Here is a 16469-nt window from a genome sequence, read left to right as displayed (position 1 = left end):
ACTGGCATGTCTTTTGTCCCGTTAGTAGTTATCATAGGGTACATAGGAAGCTGCCTTATACAGATTATTGGTCCATCTTCCTCAGGCCTGCCCAGTGGCTCTGACTGGCAGTGGCTCTCCTGGATTTCAGACAGGAGTTTTCCCCTGCCCTAGCTGGAGATGCCAGGGATTGAACCAGGGACCTTCTGCATGCAAAGAAGATGCACTATCACTGAGCTATATCACTATCCCATTTGATCCTATATTGCTCTTTGAGCTGATAAAGTATCCTTTATCTGGAGAGATAACAGAAAGGTAGTGCTTTCACTTGCTTCCATATACATGAGAGAGTATAGGCCCATTTGCACATTATGTTCAACACTTTTACAAGTACACGTAGGTACAGATCTGTATACAAGTACAGACATTCACATGTTATGCTGGACACACGTACAGCAGTATACTTCCTGCCTGCATCATGCATTTGAGGGGCCTGTACCCAAGTTCACTTTTTAAATGAACACAGGCGCAGTCATGCACCCAAAAACATGTACAAGTGTGCAGAAATCTGTACACTCATACAACACAATGTCTGGATACAGCTATTGTAGAGTAATGATTAGAATGCTGGACTAGGACTTGAGTTCAAAACTCTGCTCAGCCACTGGATAACCTTGGGTCAGTCACTACCTCTCAGCTAACCTTTTTTAGAGGGATGCTGTGAGAATAAAACGGGAGAAATATACCCCCTCCACTATGAGCTTGTTGGAAGGGCAGGGGAAAAATATAGTAATATATAAATATGTAGTGCATATTTGTTTACCTAAAAGCCTCTGGGATAAGATTGCGAGAAAGTCCCATTCAAACAATGATGCAGAATGAAAGGCATTTGGGGCAGTAGCATGCAAGAGATAAGATATTAAGGGCTACTGCCCCATCTAACCTTCCCCACAGCCCAAAGACACAGGAGGGTATCCTCGGTCCTCTTCAATGAGAAATACTCACTTCATTTTATCGTCTTGGAAGAATCAGTCAACTTGTTGGACCGCATTATTGGGACTTGGCTGGATATTACACCAGTGGTCCTATTTTGTACAGTTAGATATTTTCTAAATGACAGACTAGTCTTCACACTGCATATTTACAATGAGCTTGTGCTCCTAACTTGATATATAGAATGCAAGATTAATATACGGCTTACTATTTCTAGGCCACCTAATGGTGCAGCAGGGAAATGACTTAACTAGCAAGACAGAGGTTGCTGGTTCAAATCCCCACTGTTATGCTTCCCAGACTACGGGAAACACCTACTGTATACCGGGCAGCAGTGATCTAGGAAGATGCTTAAAGGCCTCATCCCATACTGTGAGGGAGGAGGCAATGGTAAACCCCTCCTGTATTTTACCAAAGACAACCACAGGGCTCTGTGTGTGGTCACCAGGAGTCGACACTGACTCGATGGCACACTTTACTATTTCTAGATTAATCACAAAACCGGAAATGCAGGTAAATATTTTCCATAATCTGTATCCTTTCCTCTAAACTCAGGTGTTACATGAAATAATAACAGATTCAGCATTTCTAACCACAACCAACAGAAGTCTTTTTCTTCTATGCTGATAAATAACTTCATAAAGTACAAGAAAAATCAATATTGTATATTAAACCCAGCAACAATTCCATTAAACCCTCATTATTCAGACACCCTGTCATCAGCTTTTATCTCCCCTTAGGGAGTTTTGAGAGCAGTATTGGTATTTTTTTTTTAATTAGCCCCCCCCCCCCCCGCCCGCAGATGCCCAAACTGCCCTAGGGTTTTTGACTTGATTTGATCAACTGAATATGTGGAAATATCCCCCCCCCATTATTCTGAATCCCTGGTTATGGTAAGCTGGCATTAAGGGCATTCTGTTAACTGAGCCAGTCAGAGGTGAGGCATCAAAGTAGCATGGCTGCTTTGGCATGGCCCTAGGCTGCCAATCATGGAAATACCTGCTATCACAGTTACGGGGTTTGCCTCTTCAGAGTTCAGACTAATGCTGCTAACTGTGAAAAGCACAGTGAGAAAGGTGAGTGATGTGCCAGGGTGGCACTTTCGACACTATAGTCATGTACAGTATCATTTTTTGGTAACACCCCAATCCGGGCTAGATTGTATGAGAGCTGAACATAATAGGGCAGTTTACATGATCAACATGAAGGTAGGAGCAGCTTCCTACCCTAATTGGGGAACTGTGTGCGCTCCCATTTGCCAGTCATGTGTCAGTTAAAAACAAGGTCAGAGGCTGGGAGCTTGATCATGAATTAAGCCCCAGATGGGTAGGATGAGCACGCCCTGCACAGATTCCATCCACAGCGTCCAAAGGAGTTAGGAAGAATAACTGTCCTACCCAGCTGGGGCTTAGCTCACAATCAAGCTCCCAGCCTCCTATCTTGTTTGTAATTGACACATGATCAGCAAACAGGAACTCACACAGCTCCCAATTCAGGTAAGAGGCTGCTTCTACCCAGTAAGTATTGAATGTGTGAACTGCCCTGTTGTGTGAATAGGGTTTCTGATTTGTTGTTTCAGGTCTAGATTAATTTTTTTAATCTGAACAGGAATTTTCTAGTTGTCAGCTTCAATTCTTGGCCTGGATTCTTACTGGAAAAGAAAGTGAATATATAACCTATCTTGAATATTTTTATCGCTTCATTTCTGTTGGTTTAGAGTAAACTGAAATCTAAATTGAGGCCAGATGTTTCACAGTATGGGGCCTTTTGTGCTTTATGATGGTTTGAATCAAACACTGAGTAAATGCTGGGATGTTTATTTGAGAGTTCCCTCCCCGCAGGCTCATTCATGGCATGTGAGCAGCTGGTCAGGAAAAGTAATGATTAACCCCCATTTTCTCCAGTTCATGCAAGTCAGGCATTCAGCTATACAGCACTGTAATGGGGAGCTGACAGATGAAACACAGTTTAAGCCACTGCAGAGGGAAGGGGACAAACTCCACCTGGAGCATTTTCAGACAGCAGGCTTTACTGCAAGGCTTTACTGCGAATTGGAAATCGCCTTAAACTACTGACGCAAAAATTAGATTTTTTTTTAACCCTGGATATAAACCAGACTACACTCTTAACGTGTAATGAAAAACCGGAATCGTGTGTGAAGTGCTCCCTGGTAGCTCTCGGAGGCTTCGGGGTAAATCTGGCCGATATGTAAATACACACCCTCCATTCTGGAGGAGATGCCCTGTGTGAAAAAGCTCCAGCTAGAGAAAGCTACTATTGAAGAAGTACATAATTAGCAATAACAAATTTCCAGGGGAGGAGGGGGGAAGCACCTATATATATGCCAGACAACAGGAAAAATAACAGAAAACAATGTGCTAACAAATAAAGTTGTTGTTAACTACTTAGGTACAGTGACTAACATGTTGAACAGCCATCCAGTGCTGTAGTGGATGTGTGTCCCTGTGCAGAGAGGATGCTCTGAGCTCATCCAAAGTCTTCCAGAGCAGAAGAGCGGAGGGGAGGGTGATATTCCCTGATTCTCCTTCTCTGTTAGAGCTATTTGCCTTGCAAAGAAATATGTCCCTGAGGGCTGCACAAACCCCAGGGACATGCCATATTTTTAGAAGGCAAAGAAGACTAACAAATGCAGTCCACTAAGGCACCAGATGTCTGTTCAGCATTTTGGCCGCTGATTGCCCAAGATGCTTGGGCTGTTAATAAGGTCTTGTTAATGACTTTATATATGTGTTGGAAGATGTGCTTGTGTCAGGAAATTAATTCAGAGTGGTCTCTCGGTGATACCATATCCTTAAAATTCAGCATCTTAAGTGACTGGTCATGTTGTATCCCTCTGGCCTCCACATGTATTTGAGGGACCGCCTGCTCCCAAGGGTTGCTGCCCGCTTGACGAGGACATCTGAGGGGGCCCTGCTCCGGGTGCCGACAATGAGAGAGGCCCAGCTGTTGTGCACTCGGGACAGGGCCTTCTCTGTTGCTGCTCCTAGACTCTGGAATGCTCTCCCGGTGGCTATTCGTTCCTCGGACTCCATCACGGCTTTTAGAAAGCTTGTAAAGACTTGGCTTTTTACCCAGGCTTTTACATAATCGTTTTTACTGCTGCTTCTGTATGTTTTTATCTGTTTGTTTTTTATGCCTGTTTTAATATGTTTTTATATTTTTTGCTTGATGTTTTTATTGCCTTTTTATTGTATGTTTTAACTTTTGTAAACCACCTTGGGGTTTTCTTTTAACGAAAGGCGGTATATAAATGTAAAAATAAAAATAAATAAATAAAAGTAGAGAGCAGAACCTGGAGCTAAGACATGTGCAAAAAGGACTTAGGAAGTGACACCTTATATTTCTTAGACTGTAAGCCTGAGGGCAAGGTCTGGTTCCCACTCCACCCTCACTTTTGTTTTATATTTAGGACCAAGCTTGCACTGGTGCTATAGAAATAAAACAACAAGCCACAATCCCCTAAAACAGCACCTTTGTGGTTAATATTCTCTCCCTGAACATGGCAGCTCTAGGTCATACCTTTGCAGCTAGCCATTGTACCAAGGGTGTAGGAAGTTAGGGTCACTCCCCCCCAGCACCACCTTGTGGCCTGCCCCCTGCTGCTGCTTTTTCGCCTCCTTGCCTACCTCTGGAGAGAGGGATGGGTGGGGTGTGTGTGTGCCCCACTGCCAGCCACCACACTTCCTGTGTGCCAGCATCAGGGCACACCTGTGCCACCTGACCCTATCCCTGTTAGTGAGTGCTCCCCCCCCCCCAGTAGCTGAGTGCTTCTTTTCTCTCCCTCACTGGAAGGAAAACATGGATCACTAGGTGTGCTCTAGCCGGGAAGGGATGCAGGGGCGGATTAAGCTTTTTGCTGCCTGTAGGCAACCAAAGATTTGCCGCCCTGGCTTGAGGGGTTTGAAAGGGGAATCTGGCAAGGATTCCCCTATACAAGTAAATGGCTTGTGTGTGTGTGTGTGTGTGGGGATTAAATCTTTCCCCCAAGCACTGAGAGTCCCTAAATGGGCCGAAAATGGCCCGACCTGTCATTCGGGAAGCAGGTGAGCCTGTGGGAGGAGCTCTCACTGCCATCCTCGCTGCACCACCACCATCTTTCTGCCATCCTGATGCACAGTGGCAGTTTTTAAAAGGTAGAGAAGGAAGATTTAACTATTCCCCGACCCAAGCCCTTAACTTGCATACCACTCCCAAAATTTGCTGCCCCTCAGAATTTGCCACCGTAGGCAAGTGCCTACATTGCCTATGTGTTAATCCGCCCTGGGGGTGCCCTGAAAAGCTGAGGGGGCCCTAGGCAGCCCCCACACCCCAGCAACCCAGGAACATTTGTCCCCCCCCCCCATTCCATTGGTGGCTGGTTATGTCACTGCATTTTACAGCAATAGTTGGCCCACCTCCTGCCATGCCTTCTCTGTATTGGGCCTAAGCTGGCCCTCACAGACAGGTTTCTCTTGCTCAGACCAGGCTGTGTCTTCATGGGGCTGGGAGACGTTCTGGGGAGCAGCTCCTGCTCACGGATATGGGTCCCTGCATCACTAGGCCACATTTTTGGTGGGTGGGAGGGAGCTAGGAAAGAGTAATTTCCCCCTCAAGTTTTATTCTGTGAAAATTAATAAACACATTTCAAAACATAAGTCAACCTGGCAGGCATGTGGGAGAAGAATGTCTAGCTGTGGAAACGATCCGGAAGGCTATCATCTTGAACTGCTGTGAAACAAAGGTTGCCGGCCCCCCTGTGTGGTCTAATTGACAGGCATTCAGGCAAATGCACAGCAGAAAGAGACAGCTGTGGTGGGGAACCGTCTTGCAAGTGTCACTCCCCTCCAATGAAACCCCCCTCTTCCCTTCCCTCCCAGCAGCCATTCTGATCTGATCTCCCACTCTGTGTTTTTTTCCTTGTCAGAGCCCAGCCCTGGGGAATGGGGATGGGAGCACCCTGTCATTGTGCTGTCAAGTATGGTATTGTTTCTTGCACGTGAATGAGAGGCAGTGTGTTACCTGGAGGCTTCATGCCACTAATTAGAAACCCTTTGGGTTTGAAGTTGCTCCAACTGCAAGGCTGCTCTGCTCCTCAGGAACCTGACATGAAATCACGGGCCAGCTTCCCTACCTGCCCCCCACCCATCCGAGGAATATAGTTACCAATGAACATTTCACCCAGAGAAAACAAGTAAGAAAAGAATGAAGCCAAATAATTTGCCTCAGCAGTCATAGAGTGTATGTTCAGACAGTGTGTGTATCTACTAACATACAGTCATGGCTGGTTGTGAGGCACATTTGCACCTCAGAAGCCATGTTTTCACACTGTTATACCTCTGACTTTTGTTCTCAGCTGCAATCCGAAATAGTGTCTAGGTTGACCGTGTGGTTGGAGTGAAATTTAAGCAAGAAGAATGGGTTAAAATGATCTTTCTGATATTCTGTTCTCATCCACCCAGCTTGAAGGGACTAATATGAGCTGCATAGTCTGCAGAGCTGGCTTCCCACAATCACTGTTACCACGCAAAGGATCTCACCAGTTGCCCATATAGCAATAGCAATAGCACTTACATTTATATACCGCTTTATAGCCGGAGCTCTCTAAGCGGTTTACAATGATTTAGCATACTGCCCCCAACATTCTGGGTACTCATTTTACCGACCTCGGAAGGATGGAAGGCTGAGTCAACCTTGAGCCCCTGGTCAGGATCGAACTTGTAACCTTCTGGTTACAGGGCGGCAGTTTTACCACTGCGCCACCAGGGGCTCTTGACCAGGGGCTCATATCCCATGACCTTGGAGGTCCATTAGAATGTTCAGCTTGGAACTAGATTGTGAGCCCTTTGGGGATAGAGGACCATCTTGTTTTAGTTATTTTTTCTATGTAAACCACTTTGAGAACTTATGTTGAAAAATGGTGTAGTAGTAGTAGTAGTAGTAGTAGTAGTAGTAGAAGAAGAACTAATGTCCAGTCTTGGTTTTCTGTGACGCAAGGCCACAAGACCTCAGGGAGGTCCAAGGGAGCAAGTTGCCTCAATACCAGTAAGGGGTAGACTGAGGTCTCTGAGCCCAGACTACTTCCCCTGGGCTCTGCCTCCCTGCCCCCTGGAGAGGGAAAGCCTTAAAGGGACAGTCTTCCAAATCTTTATTATTTTTATTATTATTTTTACATTTATATCCCGCTCTTCCTCCAAGGAGCCCAGAGCGGTGTACTGCAAACTTGAGTTTCTCTTTCACAACAACCCTGTGAAGTACGTTAGGCTGAGAGAGAAGTGACTGGCCCAGAGTCACCCAGCTAGTTTCATGGCTGAATGGGGCTTTAAACTCGGGTCTCCCCGGTCCTAGTCCAGCACTCTAACCACTACACCACGCCTCTTCCACTCTTTATGCTCCTGCTGAGCTTTTTGTTGGCTGGTGTTCAGGGCTGGCCCATCCACCAGGCAGATGGATCTAGGCAGTTGCCTAGGGCACCAGTTCTTGGAGGTATGGGCAGGCATGGGTGGGCGTGGGCAACCCTGCTTTGAATGCCTCTGCATAGTGGCTGGGGCAGCAGGAGGGCGAGGAAGGTGATTATACCTTTCAAAATCTGTAAGACCGCCACTGCCACCCTGCATCACTGTCCAGCTCCATGAGGAGCGTGCCTGCCATGCTCCCTGCCTCTGCCATTCACTTGACTGAGATGCATGCACGGCAGACAGGTGAGAGGTCAGTCTGGCAAACTTGTGAAGGTGCTAGGGTTACAGTGGCTTCCTAATGCATGCACTCACACCCAAACCTTCACACCAGACTTCATAAATGGTGGTGTACAGATACGAATTGGTTTCCAACCATGAGTACATGCCATCCTTTCGAACATTCTGATACCAGTGTTGATTAATTTTAACATATAGTTTTATGTTTATCGTCTTAACTCTGAGCTTCTTGTACTCACTATATTATGTTTTAGGTAATTTTATAGAGATCCCCTATTACCTTGTAGGAATAGATTGTTTTAACTGGTCTTTGTTTATTTTGTTGTTATGCTGGTCAAAGACCAAAATAAAGACCCAAACAGCATGAAAATAGGCAGACAGCATTCTAGCCAATTGTTCAGTAAGAAGTACAGTACATCTGTTCCCAACTTCCAGTGCTCTGACCAATGAGGTGCAAAGGCACTGAGTTGAGTGACAACCATTGGGGTATTCCCTTTAATGTTTTCAAAATTGATTTAAATGTTATTAGCATTCTTTAATATTTTGCTGCATTGTTTTGTCTTATGATTGGATTGCCTCAGTGTACCCTTAGCAATGTGTGATTTTTAGCCTGATTTCTCTGCTTGAATGTAGGCAATGCTGGACAGAAGCAGAAGCACAGTGAGGTCCCAGCAGACATGATGTAGATTGCAGTTGACACTGATATGCACAAATAGTACAGATATGTGCTTATTATGCTGGAGCTGAATGTAATGAGCCGCCCAGACTAAGCCACCAAAACTATAGGTTATACTGACCTCTAGAGGTCCACAAGAAATTCAGCCAGAAACCCCCAAACATTTCCATCTTGTATAATAATCAACACATTCTGGAGGGGTAGCTTAGCTGTGTTAAATTACATATTCCTGCCAGCTGAGGATAACATGCAATTGATGCAGTGGGCTCCTGGTTCAGAAGCATAATAAAGCTGTTCATCTTTAAAATGCCACGAGACTTTAGTGGGTTTTTTTTTTTAACAGTAGGGACATGTTTCCCAGACTTTATAAACATGCCAGTAGTATACACAGGGGAAAAAATCTCTTGCTGGTGATCTTGGTCTTTAAGCCCTTTAACTTTGCCCATCTTCTTTATATATAATTCTCTAAGACATACCCGTGGCTAATCCCATGTGTGGCAGCTCTCACAAGAGTTTGGAGAGCTGCTGGACAGTCATGGGATGGGCCAGAGAAAGAATATGGTGACAGTGGTGGTGGCTGGCTGGTTGTAAAAAACGGGGGTTGGGCAGCAGGCAGGCAGGGCAGCCAAGCGGCCGTGACTGGTAGTTGGCTGACCGGCAGGCGGGCAGCCAGAAAGCGGGGGTGGGTGGGCGGTGCAAAAGAAGGAGATGGGACGGGCAGCGGGCGGTGAACAAGAAGAAGAAGAAGGAGGAGGAGGAGGAGGTGGCTGCAGGCAGGGAGAGAAGAAGACAGCTGGGGGAGAAGGTGGGCAGGGGTGAACAGGCAGGCAAAAAAGCAGCAGTGGGGGTGGGGGGGAGAAGGCAGAGGCGGAGGCAAACTAGGGGCGCAGATGCTAGATCAGCTAGTATAACACTATTCAGCCACATCCATTCTGAACCTGCCACCATTGCTATGCAGCTTAGGTTATTATTATTGGCTGACACGGGGAAGATTACTCATAGTAGTCCCACTAAAATTAAAAGGACAAGTCAGGCAGCCCGTTCCTTTAATTGGGATTTTAATTTATATACCACAAACACTGCTTTTAATATAAGTACAATATAATACAGTTGTAGTTATGTAACTGCTGGTGTTCACCCTGGGTTATGAACTGAATGGCATGCTGTGCTGTCAAAATTTTACTAAAATGGCCTCTAGTTAAACTTCTCCAAAGTATAAAATCATGCAAAATCTACATCCTATATGATACAACCAGTACAATAACTGAAGCCAATATCCTACAAACAGCCGGGGTTATCTTCTGAATTTCTTCTTGCAGTGTCCATGAGTCAGCCATCATTGTCTTGAAGCAGAAGTAGTGATTTAAGTTTTGGCAGTGGCATCCCACCACGACTATCGAAACCAGTGACAGTGTGCCCAGTTATTCGCCAAAATGTCTTCATTACCTGATGCAGTTCAGACAGCAAACTTAAGTCCACTGAGAAGAGTCTATGGTTAGGAAGCTTTACGCTTTCCACCTGTGACTACTGGTTGTGCATATTCCACAAAATCATCTATTAGAATTGGCCATGCTCCTTCTTCATCATAGTTTGACATATCATCTGCAATCATATTTCCAAAGTCTAAAAGAAGTATCCAAGTATCTTTGGGAATTGATCTTTTATGATGTTCCAATAAAAATTTATTCCAAAGTTCTAGAAATTTAAATCTTCCTGATAAGACTAAATTCCAATATGCAATTGCCATTTCTAGATCTAAGCCTTTTTGTCCAGGGTTTTTAGCAAAGTTAAAAGTAAACTGATAAAAATCTTTAAATTTCATTGGATCCTTTAATTCTTGTTCCAGTCTTGGCAAAAGAGCTTTTAACTTATCTGTGGTATCACACCCCAGTTCTGTCATGCCATCTACAAATTCTTTTTTGCTGAATTCACACTGAGTGGCTGCCCTGAATTTCCATGCTATGACTAAAACGCTGATACTGGCAGGGTCCAAGCTTAAATCATCACAAAACTGTTGAATCCCATCAATGCCAATTTTATTCTCATCTTGTGGGTCTTTGTACCTGTTATACAATTGTTCTAATTTCTTTCTGTCTATTGAAATTTTCATGGATTCTTTGTAGTACAAGTCTGTGTTCTGGAAGTAGTTGTCTGTTGCCACTTCTAGTTTCAACTCATTCTGCATTAAACAGTATAATCATGGTCCTTTCACCAGCCTGGGTAACAGCCATAAACTGGTGAACCTTGTCCTTCTGAGACGATTTAAGCATATGCCATGGTGCATTGTGTCATCAACGGGCCAGTGCTGCAGCTCGAACTTTCCCACAATGCACTGCAACAGCAGCGATAGCATAGACCTAGATTATTTTTTTTTAGACTGACATAAGATTCGTAAATTTCGGGTCTACTAGGAATTTTCATTTGATGCTTTACTTGGGGCACAGGCGCAACATGGCTGCATACAACGAGATGTCTGCAAGCTCCTTTAATTGCTTTTAGCTCTTTTAGTTGTTTTAAAATTTGTAATCCGTTTTGCGGCCATAGATTTAGGTGGTATAAACTTGTAAAACTTGTGAAAAATAAATAAATGGGACTACTCTGAGTAATCTTCCTTATGTCAGCCATTAAGAATATATGGTGGTTTGCATAGCAAAAGGAACCAGGAGATGGCTCGCTGTCCCAAAAGGGTTTACAATTTAAAAAGAACCACAAGGGACAGTCTGCTGGAATAAACAGGGGCAGTTGCTCTCCTCCTGAGAAACAGCAGAGAGCCAGCACTTTAAAAGGTGCCCAGTAAGACCTCACACCTGGAGGTCAGTTAGCAGGGGGCAGATAAGGCTCCCACTTTACTGGCGAAGCAGGTTAGGGAGCAAGATTTTCAAAAGAACAAGGGAGCTATCTGGCTCAGAAGTCACCTTCCACTCACCCCTTCTAACTTGGCAAAGAGGCACCTTTTAATGTGGTGATTCTCTTTACTTAGCAGGGGGAGAGTAACTGGCCCTATCCACCCTCAGCACAGTACCGCCAGTGCCTGTTGCTGGTGTCTAGCTTATGTTTCTTTTTGGATTGTGAGCCCTCTGGGGACAGGGAGCCATCTTATTTATTTATTATTTCTCTATGTAAACCGCTTTGGAAACTTTTGTTGAAAAGCGCTATATAAATATTTGTTGTTGTTGTTAATTGCTGATCAGGATGAGATAGGAGGAAGCTGCCATATACAGGTGAAACTCGGAAAATTAGAATATCGTGCAAAAGTCCATTAATTTCCGTAATGCAAATTAAAAGGTGAAACTGATATATGAGACAGACGCATTATATGCAAAGCGAGATAAGTCAAGCCTTAATTTGTTATAATTGTGATGATCATGGCGTACAGCTCATGAAAACCCCAAATCCACAATCTCAGAAAATTAGAATATTACATGGAACCAAGAAGACAAGGATTGAAGAATAGAACAATATCGGACCTCTGAAAAGTATAAGCATGCATATGTATTCAGTACTTGGTTTGGGCCCCTTTTGCAGCAATTACTGCCTCAATGCGGCGTGGCATGGATGCTATCAGCCTGTGGCACTGATGAAGTATTATGGAAGACCAGGATGCTTCATTAGCGGCCTTCAGCAATTCTGCATTGTTTGGTCTCATGTCTCTCATCCTTCTCTCGGCAATGCCCCATAGATTCTCTATGGGGTCAGGTCAGGCGAGTTTGCTGGCCAATCAAACACAGCATACTGTATACTTTTCAGAGGTCCGATATTGTTCTTTTCTTCAATTCTTGTCTTCTTGGTTCCATGTAATATTCTAATTTTCTGAGATTGTGGATTTGGGGGTTTTCATGAGCTGTACGCCATGATGATCACAATTATAACAAATTAAGGCTTGACTTATCTCGCTTTGCATGTAATGCGTCTGTCTCATATATCAGTTTCACCTTTTAATTTGCATTACTGAAATTAATGGACTTTTGCACGATATTCTAATTTTCCGCGTTTCACCTGTACTGAGTCAGACCATTGGTCCATCTAGCTCAGTCTTGCCTGCAATGACTGGCAGCAGCTGCCCTCCACAATTTCAGGCAAGAGTCTTTTCCAGCATTATCTAGAAATGTCAGGGGTTGAACCTGGGGCCGTCTGCATGCAAAGCAGATGCTCTACTACTGATCTACGGCCACATTCCCAAATGTCACCAGAGAGTGGTCATAGAAACCTAAGTAACCGTCTGAGTCAGACCATTGGTCCATCTAGCTCAGTATAGTCTACGCAGGCCTGCTCCACTTGGGCCCTCCTGCAGATGTTGGCCTACAATTCCCATAATCCCTGACTATTGGCCACTGTGGCTGGGGATTATGGGAGCTGTAGTCCAAAAACAGCTGGGGGGGTGGGCGCTAAGTTGATCAGGCCTGGTCTACAGAGACTGGCAGCGGCTCTCCAAGGATTCAGGTGGGAGTCTTTGCCAGCCCTACTTGGAGATGCCAGAGAGTGAACATGGGGGCATCTGCATGCCAGTAGATGCTCTGTCATGGTGCAACAGCCCCACACTGCTTCACAATGGGGACAATCCATGCTCACTACCATGAGACCAGCTCTCCTCCTCAATCTGTGCATCATTGCATCAGCAACTAGTAGACACCCACTGAAAAACCTTATAGCTGCCCTGACTGCCCCACTTCTTCCGGGAGCATCTGTAGGGCCCTGAGCCACTGATGGGGCTGTGCTCTGGGACATGTTTGGATGTCCTCCTCCTGAATAGTGCTCGGGGCTGGGGGGCCTTGTGATGCTGAACAGGCAGAGTGTCCCCTGGTCCGGTTTTTAACTTGGACTCGCTGCTGCCTTTGCCCCTGGTCTCCCAGGAGTGATTTTAAGGGTCTGGTGCCTTGAGGTGGGGCCAGTTGAGTTCCCCCAAATCTGCAGTCTCCATCAGTAAGGCATCTTTCTGGATGGTGGTCTTAAGGGGGTTCTCTTTAAGTGGTGGTTCTCTTTTTTGAGCAGGTGAGAGCAACTGGCTCCATCTATCCCAAACACAGCACCCCTCTAGTGGCTGTTGCTGGTGTCATGTTTCTTTCTAAGATTGTGAGCCCTTTGAGCCATTTTATTTATTTGTTTATTTGTTTCCATAGTAAGTAAGTAAAACTTTATTTCGGTCGTAGACCAGCAATGTGACACGGATACAGCTGCAGCAGTTCTCATGATCACCATATCCAGGGGCAACTTGTTAATGAGGTGAAGTGAGGCGATGGCCTCGGATGCCTGTGCCATGTGACGGCAAGTGGGGGGCATCTTCCCACTGCCCCCTGGCACCCCCAGCTGTCATCTCACCTGCTGCTGCCTGCTGCCACACCCACTAGGGGATGAGGATACACTGAAACATTTTGTTATGGTTTCCCAGCCTGAACTAAGCACATTGTAACTAGTGCTGAAACATCCAGTAACAATCAATCACATCTTCCCTAGAGTCCTACATCACTAGGTACTCAACACTGCCAGTCGTGCCTTAGGAACCAGCCAACAAGTGATTCGTGGTGACAGCATCTCTTTCCCCCATTGAATCTCTGGTGTTAGGAGATGTGATAGAGGCAGTGGGGAGATAGAAAGAGAGAAAAGAGAAAACCAAAACTAAACTTGCTGCTGAGGAACACCAGCTGTGGAAGAACAGAGACGTAAATACTTAATAAAGTGTGCTGTCGACTCGAGGCGACCACAGAGCCCTGTGGTTAACATAGGAACATAGGAAACTGCCATACACTGAGTCAGACCATTGGTCTATCTAGCTCAGTATTGTCTTCACAGACTGGCAGTGGCTTCTCCAAGGTTGCAGGCAGGAATCTCTCTCAGCCCTATCTTGGAGAAGCCAGGGAGGGAACTTGAAACCTTCTGCTCTTCCCAGAGCGGCTCCATCCCCTGAGGGGAATATCTTGCAGGGCTCACACATCAAGTCTCCCATTCAGATGCAACCAGGGCAGACCCTGCTTAGCTATGGGGACAAATCATGCTTGCTACCACAAGACCAGCTCTCCTCTTATCTTTGGTAGAATACAGGAGGGTTTTACTATTGTTGCCTGCTACGCGGTATGATGCCTTTCAGCATCTTCTTATATTGCTGCTGCCCGATATAGGTGTTTCCCATAGTCTGGGAAATATACCAGCAACCTCTGGCTTGTTAGTAAAGTCATTTCCCCACTGTGCTATTAGGTGGCTCAAATACTTAGTACAGAGGTGCATACGGAACTAGATTCAGCATTATAGGCTTGTGCTTATGAATGTTGACCTTCCTTGATCAACAACGCAATGCCTTGTGCACACAGCTTGCTGGATCACATGGCAATTCCAGAGTAACATCATCATCACCCTGATTCAGCAATCTGTTCTGGGTGCAGGAGTTCAAGTACATACCTAGAGCTCCTGCCTGGATTGACTTCCCCCTGGGAGGAACCCAGACCAGGAAGGCAAAGGGACATGACGACACCAAACTACATATGACTGATTGCCGGATAACCTGGATCCCCTGTTTGTATAAGGCTTTTAAACCATTTACTGCTCTGTGGCCTTTGGGCTGTTTACAGACATACGTATACAGTCCTGGTTTTGATGAACTGCAGATGAATCAAGGGACTATCAGCGCACAATGTCGTGCATATGTGAGCCAGGATTAGAGAGCTATGAAAGTTTGACGGCCATGTATGTGTCCATTTCTGATGTATTCGAGGCATCATTGTGGACTGCCCATTTTCCTCAACAAGATCACATGTCGCAAGGAGGAACCCCTGGTCCAACTTCACTGTAATTAATGCATGACATGGTGGCTGATGGGATCTAAAACCATGTGCCCTTAAGCATTCCCCTTTATGTTGTGGCTGGGTTGGCAGGCTGTAAAATATAGACTGGAGATCTGGATCAAGCCCTTACTTTGGCAGTTTCCCATCCCTGCCCTAATATGTCTGATCTGTGTACAAAGTTCCCACAAAAACTCACTCTTGGTTTCTTTGTTTCAGCAGTATAATTTATTGGGAGGTGAGGGAGGAACATTTTCACTTGTTGCTATTGTTAAAGAATTGGGAGTCAGAAATCCTTGAAGCTGCACATGACTTAGCAATGTACAGTAGATCCTGACTTACATCTGCCTGTTCCTGCTCTAGCCAGTATATCGCTAGCAAAATGCCCGTCATCATAATGGGAAAGCTTGCATATTGCAAGTATTATGAAGGGGTATGTGTACTGTACGTCTCTGTAGACCAGGGGTGTCAAACTATGGCTCTCCAGCTATTATTGGCCTATAACTCCCATCATAGGAACATAGGAAGCTGCGATATACTGAGTCAGACCATTGATCTATCTAGCTCAGTATTATCTACCCAGACTGCCAGCAGCTTCCCCAAGGTTGCAGGTAGGAATCTCTCTCAGCCCTATCTTAGAGATGCCAGGGAGGGAACTTGGAACCTTCTGCTCTTCCCAGTGCGGCTCCATCCCGAAGGGAATATCTTACAGTGCTCACACTTCTAGTGTACCATTCATATGCAACCAGGGTGGACCCTGCTTAGCTAAGGGGACAAGACCAGCTCTCCTCTCCATGCCATCATAGTGGGCAGTAGCTAGGGATGATGGGAGTTGTAGGCCAACAACAGCTGAAGAACTGCATTTTGACACCCTGGGTTTAAGGTAAGTGCTTATAAGTTTGTACCAAAAATCATGGAATTGTACATTAAGGTGCCCACCTTTACTTCCACACCTTGTAAGCAGTAAACACATTCTCTAGTCTCACACGTTGTACTCACTTACAACTTAGCCTCCACAAACCCACACTTTCCCTTGGTCTTTCGGCCCCAGCCCTCTTCCTCTGCAATGCTGGCAATACAGAACCTGTTATTTTTAAACATTGCATAATATTAAACAAGAGCAATGTTTAATAGGATACATGCTTTCAAATTCTCTTAATTCTGACAGCTAACCTCCCATGTAGTTTATCTTCAACTGCAGAGTGTAATCCTATGTATTTTCAATAACAAAACCTTTGTCTGCTTTTTCAAATTTACAGCCACTGCTAACCGTGACAACCAACTTGTACAAAGCTTATCTTCAGCACTAAAGTCCAATCTTGTGCCTCTTCTAGCAAAAGCAAACCCAGGAAAATAATT

The 16469-nt window shown here is 45.2% G+C and overlaps 1 pseudogene; it reads right to left on the bottom strand.

Moving 5' to 3' along the window:
• Positions 1–9401: 9401 nt before the first annotated feature.
• LOC128329118 (DCN1-like protein 2) lies at positions 9402–11607 on the bottom strand (annotated as a pseudogene).
• Between the last annotated feature and the right edge of the window lie 4862 nt (positions 11608–16469).

The sequence above is a fragment of the Hemicordylus capensis genome, chromosome 6 (assembly GCF_027244095.1).
Source record: "Hemicordylus capensis ecotype Gifberg chromosome 6, rHemCap1.1.pri, whole genome shotgun sequence".
Lineage (NCBI taxonomy): Eukaryota > Metazoa > Chordata > Lepidosauria > Squamata > Cordylidae > Hemicordylus > Hemicordylus capensis.
The sequence above is the reverse complement of the archived record's forward strand: the minus strand, read 5'-3'. Positions and strand labels throughout refer to the sequence as shown.